This window comes from Triticum urartu, chromosome 2A (assembly GCF_056163025.1).
Source record: "Triticum urartu cultivar PI428250 chromosome 2A, HENAU_Tu73, whole genome shotgun sequence".
NCBI lineage: Eukaryota > Viridiplantae > Streptophyta > Magnoliopsida > Poales > Poaceae > Triticum > Triticum urartu.
Genome location: NC_141874.1, coordinates 113,569,560 through 113,581,840, shown reverse-complemented (window position 1 = coordinate 113,581,840; position 12,281 = coordinate 113,569,560).

The following is a 12,281-nucleotide window of genomic DNA, read 5'->3' as shown; positions in this document are numbered from 1 at the left end:
AAGACAAGAACTCCTGAGGCTGAAGCCAGGAAGAGGAAAAGCTCTGAAGCCTCTCCTACTGCCCCCAGCAAGAAGAAGCGCAAGATCAAGAAATCTCGGGCTGCTCCCACAGAGCCCTTGATAGTTGAATCTATCTCAATGGTTCACCCCAACGCCGAACGACAACTGACAGTTCATGAGCCTGCTCCCACAGAGGCTCCTGAAGCTGAAGATATTCCAGCTGCTGCTGCTGAAGACATTGGTCACTAGGACAATGTACAAGATGATGCAGTCCTTCCTCAGTGCGAACAAAGCGAACTCATCAGCATTGGTCGTCCTCTGACGCCAATTGAACAAGATGCGTCATGGGCGGATCACCCTCAGGAGGAAGAAGACAATGAGGCCCAGCCCACTCCAACCCAACAGGCGTCGTCTGCATTCCGCAGGCTTCGCAGAGGTCCAAGGCCTCAAGTATCTACTGAAGACATTCCGGCTGCATCAGCCGAAGAAGAAGCAACACAAGAGCTCCACCAAGAAGCAGTTCTCCAGGAGAACGTGCTTGTGACTGACCCTCCAGCTAGTCAAGCGGAGGCGGCAAATGTTGAGGCTGCCACAACCAACACTGAAGCCAATGTGGAGCCCTCCCCACCAAAAGCTTCAGCAGACAGCAAAACTAATGATCAAGACACTTCTGTTCATGAGTCTGCTATAGGTCCTCAATTTGATTACCATTTTGAGCACAGGCCTCATGTTCAGAAGCCAGTCCCAAGGCTGCCAAGGTTCCCAGGTCCTGCATCAGCACCTGGCTCCTTTGACATCAATAGCTTCAAGGCAGATAACACATTCTTCAACAGCTCCAAGAACCCCTATTCAAGGGAAAGGATTGTATCAGATAGGTTCTGGAGCTATTCTCAGCGCAGCTACTATTCATGCATCCTATACAACCAAGGTCGCATCTTCCCGCACAAGCGCCTTGATGTTGAAGCCATTGCTGGTCTGCCCTGTCTAGAGGAAGCTTTGGATTGCTTTAAGAAAGTGGGTCTGCTGCAGTTTGTCACTGATGAAGAGCACTGGAATGAAGAGCTTCTGCTTCAGTTCTATGCCACCCTCCATATTAAAGGATACAACAGAGATCCGAAGACTTGGGTCCTGGAGTGGATGACCGGCAATGTCCATCATGAAGCCAATGCATTTGATATCATTGAGCTCACCGGCCTGCCCACTCCTGGCGAATTCTTCGAGGAAGGCTGTCAACTACATGTTGAAGCTATTGAGAGCATATTCCAGAGGCCTGAACCACATATGAGTCAGATGCTCTCAATGATGAAGCCATTGCCTCATGATGCACCCTATCCAACTGAGTTCTTCGTTGAAGACTTTGAGTACCTGCCCAGGACCATATATCACATCATCCGGCGGACTCTCTGGCCCATTAAGGGACACTCTCCACATGTCAAGATTGAGGGTGCAATGAAGACTCTCATATTCTATATCCTTCATGGCAAATGCTTCAACGCACAGGATTTCTTCATACGCCAACTTGCAGCGTCAGGCTCAGATTTATTTGGTTTGAAGTTCTATGCTCCTTGGGTGATGAGGCTGATCAATCTGCACTCTGTGATCTCGTATCAGCCCTCAGCCCAAAACCGTCGAATCTTCTTGCCCGATGTGGATACCTCTGCTGAAGCTATATATCCTGAGCCTGCCAAGCAACCGTTGAGTCTTCATAATGCAGAACACCAAAGCTTCACTCAGAACGATGAAGGTGTTGAAGCCATCTCCAGGGTGTATCCTTTGGCTGGCACTACACGTGCGCCACACCCTGCTTCAACTGAAGCCACTGAGAGTGCAACTGCTTCAAGACCCAAGAAGCGCGCTCGTGTTCTCAATGACCGAGGGCTTCTTGTGGCCCTTCATCAAAAACAAGATAGGCATCACGACTGGCTAAAGCGTCAGATGAAAAGTCTCTTGGTGGATGTCAATCGTCTTCGAAACCTTGCCACCAAGAATGCCTTCATTACACATGAAACCTGTCGTCGTACATGGAAAGGGCTATCAATGATGTGTACTGAAGCTGAACTAGAAGAGGATAGCTTCACTGAGCGCTTCAAGTTTGACACCACACCTCCTAGAAGGGCTGTGATGCGAAACACACCATCACTTGAAGACTCTGAGTTTTCTTCATCTGCTGCCACAGTCACTGCCAGAATTATTGATGAAGAAGACGATGCTACATCACCGCCACCTGCTTCAGCACCTCCAAGCTCTTCTGCACCGCCAAACACCTCCAACGACCCTGCTGCTCCTGGAAATGAGTAGACACTCTATGTCTTCAAACCTTTTTAGCCCTTGCTGACAAAAGGGGGAGAAGCATATGGGTTGATAGTCTTCAAGCGGGTCCATATGGGCGGGTGCTTTATGTTTTGCTATATTTTGCTTCGTGTTTACAACTCTCGTTTTTGCTTCATTTGGTTCTTTGAGTTGTAACACTAAAACTCGATGGTCGTCTGCTACTCGTTTGCCACCCTGTATGCGAAGATAAATTCCGCATGTGCGATGATAAATTCCGCACTTATCTCATTCTGCAGACGTCCATTTTCCATTATGCATGTCATTATCTTCATATACTTTCACATGCATAGTGGATTGTCATCATAAGATGAAGTGGATCTCCACAAGTACAACCTGCCATGTGAATTTGCATTCCAAAAGCAAATTAACTTATATGCACATCTTCAAGGGGAGCCCTTGCAACTTATGAAGACAATTCCTTTACAAACTTCACACTTTATATTCCCCGTTGAAAACTTCAACTAGTTTGTCATCAATCACCAAAAAGGGGGAGATTGTAAGTGCATCTAGTGCCACCCCTAGTTGGTTTTGGAGTATTGACGACAAACCTAGTTGCGGGACTAATGTGTTTGTGAGAATTGCAGGAAAACACAGGTAGAAGTCCCTCATTGATTGGTTTTACTACCAGAGATGACCCCTAAAAATGTATGAAGACATTGAAGACAAAGGTGGTATATGAAGATATTCACATTGAAGACTATGACATAAGAAGACACGTTATGAAGCCTATGGAGCTCGAAGACTTAGATCTTTCGTAGTTCTTTTTATTTTGTGTTGAGTCATAGGAACCACCGTACTGTTAAGTGGGGTCTAGGAGAACCAGTCAGAATGACTGAAGTGATGCCTAAATCAAAAACCTATGTCTTCGAGTGAAGACAATGAGAGCGAATCTTGTCCAGAGCCGGACAAGTCAGCTTTGCTTGTAGCCCAAGTAAAGTTGCCATGAGAGTTCGAAATCTGACCGTTGAGACACGTGTCAGTTCCTTAGTGACCCAGGGTCATTTCGGACAAATCAGGTCTGGTTGCCAAGTGGCTATAAATAGCCCACCCCCACAACCATAAACGGTTGGCTGCTCAGATTTCAGTGCACGGCTTTTGTCGTTCGAGAGCAACCCACCTCGAAGCCTTTGAGAGAAAATTCCTAGTGAGGAGAAAAGCCCTAACCACCCAGAGCCAGAGTAAATTGGGCATCACTTAAGTCTTCTTGTCTGTGTGATCTGAAGACTTATGACACTTGGGGACTGTGAATCCTTCAGACGGTTAGGCGTCGCGTTCAGAGCATCCAAGAGACATTGTGGATTGCCAGTGAACGAAGTTTGTGAAGGTTTGGGAGTCTACCTTGAAGACTTACCAGAGTGATTGGGCGAGGACTAAGTGACCTTAGCTCAAGGAGAATACGGTGAGGACTTGGTGTCTTGAACTGTGTGTTCAGGACTGGGTGTCCGGGACTGTGTGTCCTAAGGTTTAAATACCTAGCCGCTCCAACCAGACATACAGTTGTCACAGCAACTGGAACTGGTCCAACATATCATTGTCTTCAACGAGTCACTGGTTTCATCTTCATTTCCTCTTCTTACTGTCACACATTGTGAAGCCATTGCATGCTTGCTTTATCTTTAGTCTTCACAACGTGATTGTATGAACTGTTTGGCTTCATAACTTCTTCCTACCTGATCCTTATTACACTGCAGTTGTTTGTCATTGTGCTTTCACTCTATTGAATACATGACCATGACTGGCCTAGTGTAATCTAACTTCCGCTGCATAGTAATAGCCATAATCTTCGCTGTTTGTCTTCATAACTCTCACGTTTTGAAGACTTTCGCGAAAATCGCCTATTCACCCCCCCTCTAGTCGATATAACGCACTTTCACATTCCAAAAGCAAATTAACTCATATGCACATCTTCAGGGGGGGCCCTTGCAACTGATGAAGACAATTCCTTATTCTTTACAATTTCACAGATTATATTCCTCGTTGAAAACTTCAACTAGTTTGTCATCAATCACCAAAAAGGGGGAGATTGTAAGTGCATCTAGTGCCACCCCTAGTTGGTTTTGGAGTATTGACGGCAAACCTAGTTGAGGGACTAATGTGTTTGTGAGAATTGCAGGATAACACAGGTAGAAGTCCCTCATTGATTCGGTTTTACTACCAGAGATGACCCCTAAAACTTTATGAAGACACTGAAGTCAAAGGTGGTATATGAAGATATTCACATTGAAGACTATGACAAGAGAAGACACGATATGAAGCCTATGGAGCTCGAAGACTTAGATCTTTCGTAGTTCTTTTTCTTTTGTGTTGAGTCATAGGAATCACCGTACTGTTAAGTGGGGTCCAAGAGAACCAGTCAGAATGACTGAAGTGATGCCTAAACCAAAAACCTATGTCTTCGAGTGAAGACTATGAGAGCGAATCTTGTCCAGAGTCGGACAAGTCAGCTTTGCTTGTAGCCCAAGTAAAGTTGCCGTGTGAGTTTGAAATCTGACCGTTGGGACACGTGTCAGTTCCTTAGTGACCCAGGGTCATTTCGGACAAATCAGGTCGGGTTGCCAAGTGGCTATAAATAGCCCACCCCCTACAACCATAAACGGTTGGCTGCTCAGATTGAAAGTACGGCTTTTGTCGTTTGAGAGCAACCCACCTCGAAGCCTTTGAGAGAGAATTCCCTGCGAGGATAAAGCCCTAACCACCAGAGCCAGAGAGAATTGGGCATCACTTAAGTCTTCTTGTCTGTGTGATCTGAAGACTTATTACACTTGAGGACTGTGCATCCTCCAGCCGGTTAGGCATCGCGTTCTGAGCATCCAAGAGACATTGTGGATTGCCGGTGAACGAAGTCTGTGAAGGTTTGAGTCTACCTTGAAGACTTACTAGAGTGATTGGGCGAGGTCTATGTGACCTTAGCTCAAGGAGAATATGGTGAGGACTGGGTGTCTTGAGCTAGGTGTTCAGGACTGGGTGTCCGGGACTGTGTGTCCTAAGATTTAAATACCTAGCCGCTCCAACCAGACGTACAGTTGTCACAGCAACTGGAACTGGTCAACAAATCATTCTCTTCAATGAGTCACTGGTTTCATCTTCACTTCACTTTACTTACTGTTACTCCTTGTGAAGTCATTGTATGTTTGCTCTATCATTTGTCTTCACTGAGTGACTGCGTGTTCTGTTTGGCTTCACAATATCTTCCTACCTGATCCTTACTACCTAGCTACTATTAGTCTTTGTGCTTTCACTTCATTGAATACTTGACTATGGTTTGCCTAGTGTAGCCTACCTTCCGCTGCATGGTAATAGGTTTGATTTTATCGTTTGTCTTCAAAACTCCCATGTTCTGAAGACTTTCATAAAAATCGCCTATTCACCCCCCCTCTAGTCGATATAACGCACTTTCACGCCCAGACCAGCGAAAGCATCCAATAGGTCGTCAAGACCTCAGACACAACTAATCAAGTCTGGCACCGCCATTTATACCGAATAAATGGTCACACCCCTATTTGTCAATACAAGGGGCTCAACGCGCGCAGACAAGTGGCAATTTCTTCTCATCTTGAATTGTACATGGTTTCCTTAAAAACTATCCTTTTTGCACGACAACTTTTTCACCTAAATTCCTCTCTTTTACAGACGATCATCGTGCTACACCCGTCCAGGATACGGCACAATGGAGACACAGGCGCAGACGTGCAGCAGGGACCCGCCCCAAGGATTCTTTTTAGATTAAGACCCTGCGTAAACCTTTTTTACTGTCTCTTGTTGATACATATCCACCGTTGAGAAGGATGCTGACGTCTTGGCATGTGGCCACGCCAGAACAATGCACGTACCTGGACACAAGGGGCTTCTTACAAAGGCCATTATTTAGGCCCGGTTTATACCACAAAGACCGTATACCTTAGGGAGTGTTCGGCGTCGCGAGTTTGGCCCTATATGCATCAGCTCCGAATCATTGTCTTTGGTCAAATGTTGGGTTTGCCCGGCTCCTGTGTTTTGGTGCCTTACGTTCCGCTTTACCGGCTAAGGTAGCACCAGGAGAACTACTGCGATTGTGCCATGGTTCATCCGGACGAGCACCTCAGTAGAGAAAGCCGAAAACTGACTGTCATGATATAGCGTGAGACTGGTCAACCACTCGATGACCTGTTGGAATGTTAGAATTCCTCCGCCTTAACGAAGGGTCGTTTTCCGGCCAGGCATGTACGCACCCCGGGATCGGGAGAGTGCAGAGCCACCAGGGGCTATCTAGTAGCCCCACTGTCAAACTCCTATGGCTAAGTGAAAGTGTTAAAGCATTATAGTCCGGTTGCCTCGCTCACTCCGCTATCACCTCCTTAATAGGACCAAGACGTTGGGTTAAGTGTGAACGCGTGTTTTTTGCGAGCACCTCCGCATTATATGCGTGGGGGTCAAAGCCGACGGCTGCAATCTTTCAAGTTATACACATGTATACATAAACGGCCGCCCAGGAGGCATCATATTACTTTTAGGCAAAAGTATAAAAATAGCCTTATAAAAATTTATGAAAGCATTTCGCTTACAATGAGATTATATATCACTCAAACATAATATTTTTTGAGCACTGGGTCTCTATCAAACGAGCTCCCTCAAGAACTTCTTCAAAGTAGTGCTCAGCAGCCATTCGACCTATGGCCGAATCCCGCGCTGCAACAGTGGTAGCATCCATCTCCGCCCAGTATGCTTTAACACGGGCAAAGGCCATCCATGAACCCTCTATGCACGCCGACCTCTTCACCGCATTAATGCGCGGCACCACGTCAAGGAGCTGCTGCACCAAGCTGAAATAGCTGTTCTGTTTTGGTTGTTCCGGCCATAGCTGATCCACAATAGACCTCATGGCGAGTCCGGACAACCTATTCAGTTCGGCCCATTCGGCTAATTGGTCAGTCAATGAAAGCGGACGCTCGGGAGAATTGAATTGTGTCCAAAACAGCTGGTCCACTTCACGGTCCGTCTCACCCTGGAAGTACTTGGCCGCATCGGCAGCGCTCGCCGCCAAATCCATATACACATCCTCCGAACTCGACAGCCGATCCAGAGAGGCATACAGTGGATCTCCAAACTTCCTCCACGACATAAAGGATTTCCCAGCTACAATATCCCTGGCTTCCCGCAGCTCCTCCTTCTTCGCCCTCATAGCAGAGCGGATGTCTTTTCTCGTCGCAGTAGCCTTCTCAAGGTCCGATGCCTTCGCTAGGTTTTCCTTTTCAAGAACCTGGCAACGGTCAGCGGCGGCTTTTAATTCTATGGCCATCTTGGCCATCTTATATCGGCTCTCGCCATGCGCGGCCTTCTCGGTTTTCAACTCTTCGGCCGCCTTCAAAGCAGCCGCATTACTAAACCTCGCTTGTTCCTTGGCTCGGGAAAGTTCTGCCCGCAAGGCTTCAATAGTGGCAGCTCCATCTGCAGTCACAACATATTAAAGATACTGGCATCATGCTGCTCTTACTATGTGGCGTTTACCAGATAATGACACTTACCCTGTGCCTCGTCAAGCCTTTGGTTAACAAGATCGATGTCGGCGTCTGCCGCATCCAACTGCCGTTTTAAATGGGCAAACTCGCTAGTCCGGCTAGCCACAGGAGCTTCCATCACCTGCACATAGAGGCAGTATGGCTATTACCTGGGAATATGATCCTCTGTTCGTCGTCGTTTCCGACGACAACCAGAGTCTCAGGGGCTACTATCTACACAAGGCACACCTAGCATGTGCAGGACTATCATACATTTTTACGTACCTCAAAGCCTGTTAGTAGACTCATAAAAGCTTCATGCAATCCGCTTTCGGCGGACGAGATTCTCTCCATCACCGTATTCATCAGCACACGATGTTCATCTGAGATAGCCGCTCGCCCCACCAACTCCCTCAGAACATCCGTTCGCACACCAGACGGTGCCGGACTCTTTTTTCCGCTCTCTTCGGGAGCCGAACACTGGGAGCTTCGGGGGTCAATGGGATTATCTTCTGGCCTCATCGGACCCGGAGAGGCCCTCCGCGACGACACTTCGGGGTCGCCCGCTTCCGGAGCGGAGGAGTCCGGAGGGGGCGTTTCACTCTCCATCATCTCTGGAAGAAGATCCCCCGAAGACGAGCTCATTTGAGAGGGGCTAAGACCCGAACTGCAAAGATATATGCGGTGGTTATTTTCTCAGAAGAAAAAGATGGCATACATGTACTATTAAAGTATTTCGGGTCACTTACGACTCGCTGGAGAATTGATCCCCCCGCGGACTTTGTGCGACAAAAGCACCCCCCGAGGTAGGACCCTCTATGGGAGACTTCTTCTCCATTTTGGAAGCTTTGGCTTCCGAATCCCCGGGCGCAGTCCTTTTCCTCCTTCGGTCGTCTTCCTTCATGGAGACGCTCGCTCCCTCGGTTAGAATGGGCAGCGTTGGGGGCCCGCGTCCGCCCGTATTATCCTCCCCAGTATCTTCCTTCAAGGGCTCCGGGCAAGGTGCGACCTGGCGCATCTTTTTCAATACCGGATTCTCCAAACCCTCAGGGAGGGGGGCCAAACACCGAATCAACTTTGCCTTTGTCAGCCAGTCCTGGTCAAAAAGCGAACTCTCAGAAATAACTTCGTAACAAGTGAGAGATAGTATGTTCGGCCAGAAGATTCCTTACCTATTCGGCGGCGCGGTTACTACTCAGGCCCATGTCCTCGGTAATTTCCGGACACTCTACCTGAGGTCTGAAGAATGACTTGTACATCTCCTCGTGCGTCAGGCTGAGGAAACTTTGAATGGCACGCGGTCCCTCTGGGTTGAACTCCCACAAGCGAAGGGGCCGGCGTTTGCAAGGCTGGACTTGACGAACCAGCATAACTTGTATTACCACAACCAAATTAAAATCTCCCTCGAAGAGATCTCGGATGCGGCTTTGCAGCATAGGCACGTCCTTGGCTGGACCCCAGCTCAGACCTCTGCTAATCCATGACATCAGTTATGGTGGGGGGCCGAGCGGAAAGCGGGGGTAGCCGCCCACTTGGCACTTGTGGGAGCCGTGACGTAAAACCACTCCTGTTGCCATAATTCGGACACCTCCGGAAAGGAACCTTTCGGCCATGGAGCTCCTGCCATCTTGCCTATTGATGCACCTTCACACGCTGCATGTTGCCCCTTGATCATCTTCGACTTTACTTCAAAGGTCTTGAGCCACAGGCCAAAGTGAGGGGTAACCCGGAGGAAGGCCTCACACACGACAATAAATGTCATGATATGAAGAAAGGAGTCCAGAGCTAGATCATGGAAATCTAGCCCGTAATAAAACATCAAACCCCTGACGAAAGGATCCAGAGCAAGGCCTAGAGCTCGGAGGAAGTGGGAGACGAACACGACGTTCTCGTTGGGTTCGGGGGAGGGGACGGCCTGCCCTCGGGCGGGCAGCCGATGCACAACCTCGGCGGTCAGATATCTGGCCTCCCTCAACTTTTTGATGTCTTCTTCCGGGACGGAGGAAGGCACCCATCGGCCTTGAAGGCTAGATCCGAACATGATTGAAGGTTCGGAGCACCTGACCTGAACCTTGGGTGTTTGAGCTTGAGGTGGGGGAAGGATTCAATTGAGCACGGGAGGGAAAAAAGTAAGAGCCTTGTCCCTTTATAAAGAGGGTCAATATCAAGCGTCCTCTCCGTGGCCGTTTGGACTTGCCTATAGTCTAGGAGTCCTAGAAGCGGTTGGGTTACTCACACCCGTATTGATGAGAATCCCGGAATAAGGGGACACGATCTCTACTTTAACAAGACGTGCCAAGGAAACCGCCTCGCATGACGCTCTGAGGTGGGATAATAAAATGATTCGGATAAAGGCTTGTCCGTGGTGCGATGTCGCATTACGGAATACGTCAGCGGATTAGATCTGTGTAAATATTATTCTCTCTATGGCCATATGTGGAAACTTATTTTGCAGAGCCGGACACTATCTTTGTGTTCAGAATCTTCTATGAAGTACTTGGAGGAGGAACCCGCCTTGCAATGCCGAAGACAATCTGTGTGCCGGACTCGTCGTCATTGAAGCCTGGTTCAGGGGCTACTAAGGGAGTCTTGGATTAGGGGGTGTCCGAATGGCCGGATTATACCTTCAGCCGGACTCCTGGACTATGAAGATACAAGATTGAAGACTTCGTCCCGTGTCCGGAAGGGACTTTCCTTGGCATGGAAGGCAAGCTTGGCGATACGGATATGTAGATCTCCTACCATTGTAACCGACTTTGTGTAACCCTAACCCTCTCCAGTGTCTATATAAGCCGGAGGGTTTTAGTCCGTAGGAGAACATACAAAACAATAATCATACCATAGGCTAGCCTCTAGGGTTTAGCCTCTCCGATCTCGTGGTAGATCTACTCTTGTACTACCCATATCATCAATATTAATCAAGCAGGACATAGGGTTTTACCTCCATCAAGAGGGCCCAAACCTGGGTAAAACTTCGTGTCCCTTGCCTCCTGTTACCATCCGGCCTAGACACGCAGTTCGGGACCCCCTACCCGAGAACCTCCGGTTTTGACACCAACATCAAGGATCATAGGTTCCTAATGAACTACATAGCAATGTCCCAATTTCCCAATCCTACTCATGCAAATTTGTAGGAGTGAACTAATGCATAGTAAAAACTGGGTATAGAAAAGTATGATCAAAGTGTAACTCGCCTTGTTGACTATCGTTAAACTCTAGGGATTCGTAGTAGCAAGCTTCGCACTCCGGATGATCTAACAAAGCAAAGAGTAACATACATAAGCACACAAGCAAAGAATCAAACGAAATCAAAGAAAAGACTTATGAATACTCCAAAAATAACCAAATAAGACTTCTGTACTGAATGAAATTTTAACAGTAGTAAAATTGTATGTTTTTTATCTTAACCGAAAGTACATGCCAAGAGCTTCGATTTGTAAAAAGATTCAATTAAAACGGAGATACGAAGCTTAAGTTATGGCCTAATAAACTTTGAATTCAGATATGAAAAAATTAAAATTTTAAATCTTCAAAAATATTTTTATTTTGGCTCTCTGGTTAGATGGGATCATGATGAAGAATTTGGCGTTGGTTTCATTGAATTTGGACAAACGGTTGAAAAGTTATGATGATTTGAAAACAGGGGCTAATTTGGAGAAAAAAAACTACAACTAGGTCACTGGCCACGTGTCAAGTTGTTGTTCGCTGAAAACCGTTCGCTACAGATCTAAACCAGCGAGGCATAGTGGTTCGAAATAAAACCAGAATGATCTAATCCTAGCCCTAGATCTACGATCAGACGGATGGGGTGGCTTGGCGGCTTACCGCGGCGGTTGGGGTGGTTGGCGGCGGCAGCTTCGCCAATGAACGGGGCGGCGGCTCCGGTGGTCGGCGGCTTCGGGCGGAGGCACGGAGAGGTGCAAAATGTTGAGGGGAGTCCGATGGTGGCATTGGTCGACGGCGGCGGATCGGAGCGGGGCAAGGCGGTAGATCTCGTTGGCGGAACTCCGGCGAGTTCGTGCGAAGCTATGAGGGTTTTCGGGCGCTGTGGTTTTAGGAAAAGAGAGGCCGGGGCCTCAGCTTATAAAGGGGGTTTCATGGAGGTGGGCAAGGCGAGAGGAGGTGTCCGGGTCGGGCACGATGGCGACCGGCGAGTCATGCTGGAGATGGACTCCGGCTCGGGTTAGGGGATGAACCCGATAGGTGGGTCCCTCCAATCGGTGGCTGGCGAGGAGGCATGCGAGCGGGAGGCAGTTCGCGGGCGCGGCACAGGGAGGTCGCTGCTGGGCTGGGCTGGGTGGCCTGGCCTGGCGCGATCGGTGGCTTTTTTTTAAATAAAATGTTTTCTGTTTTTTTAACAGATACATTAAAACACCAAAATACAAATAAATAAAAGTCTAAAACTTCCGGAAAAAATCGCATAATTTTATGGCCTTATATATGACCTTGTGAACATTTTCCTGTCCTAAAATGCAA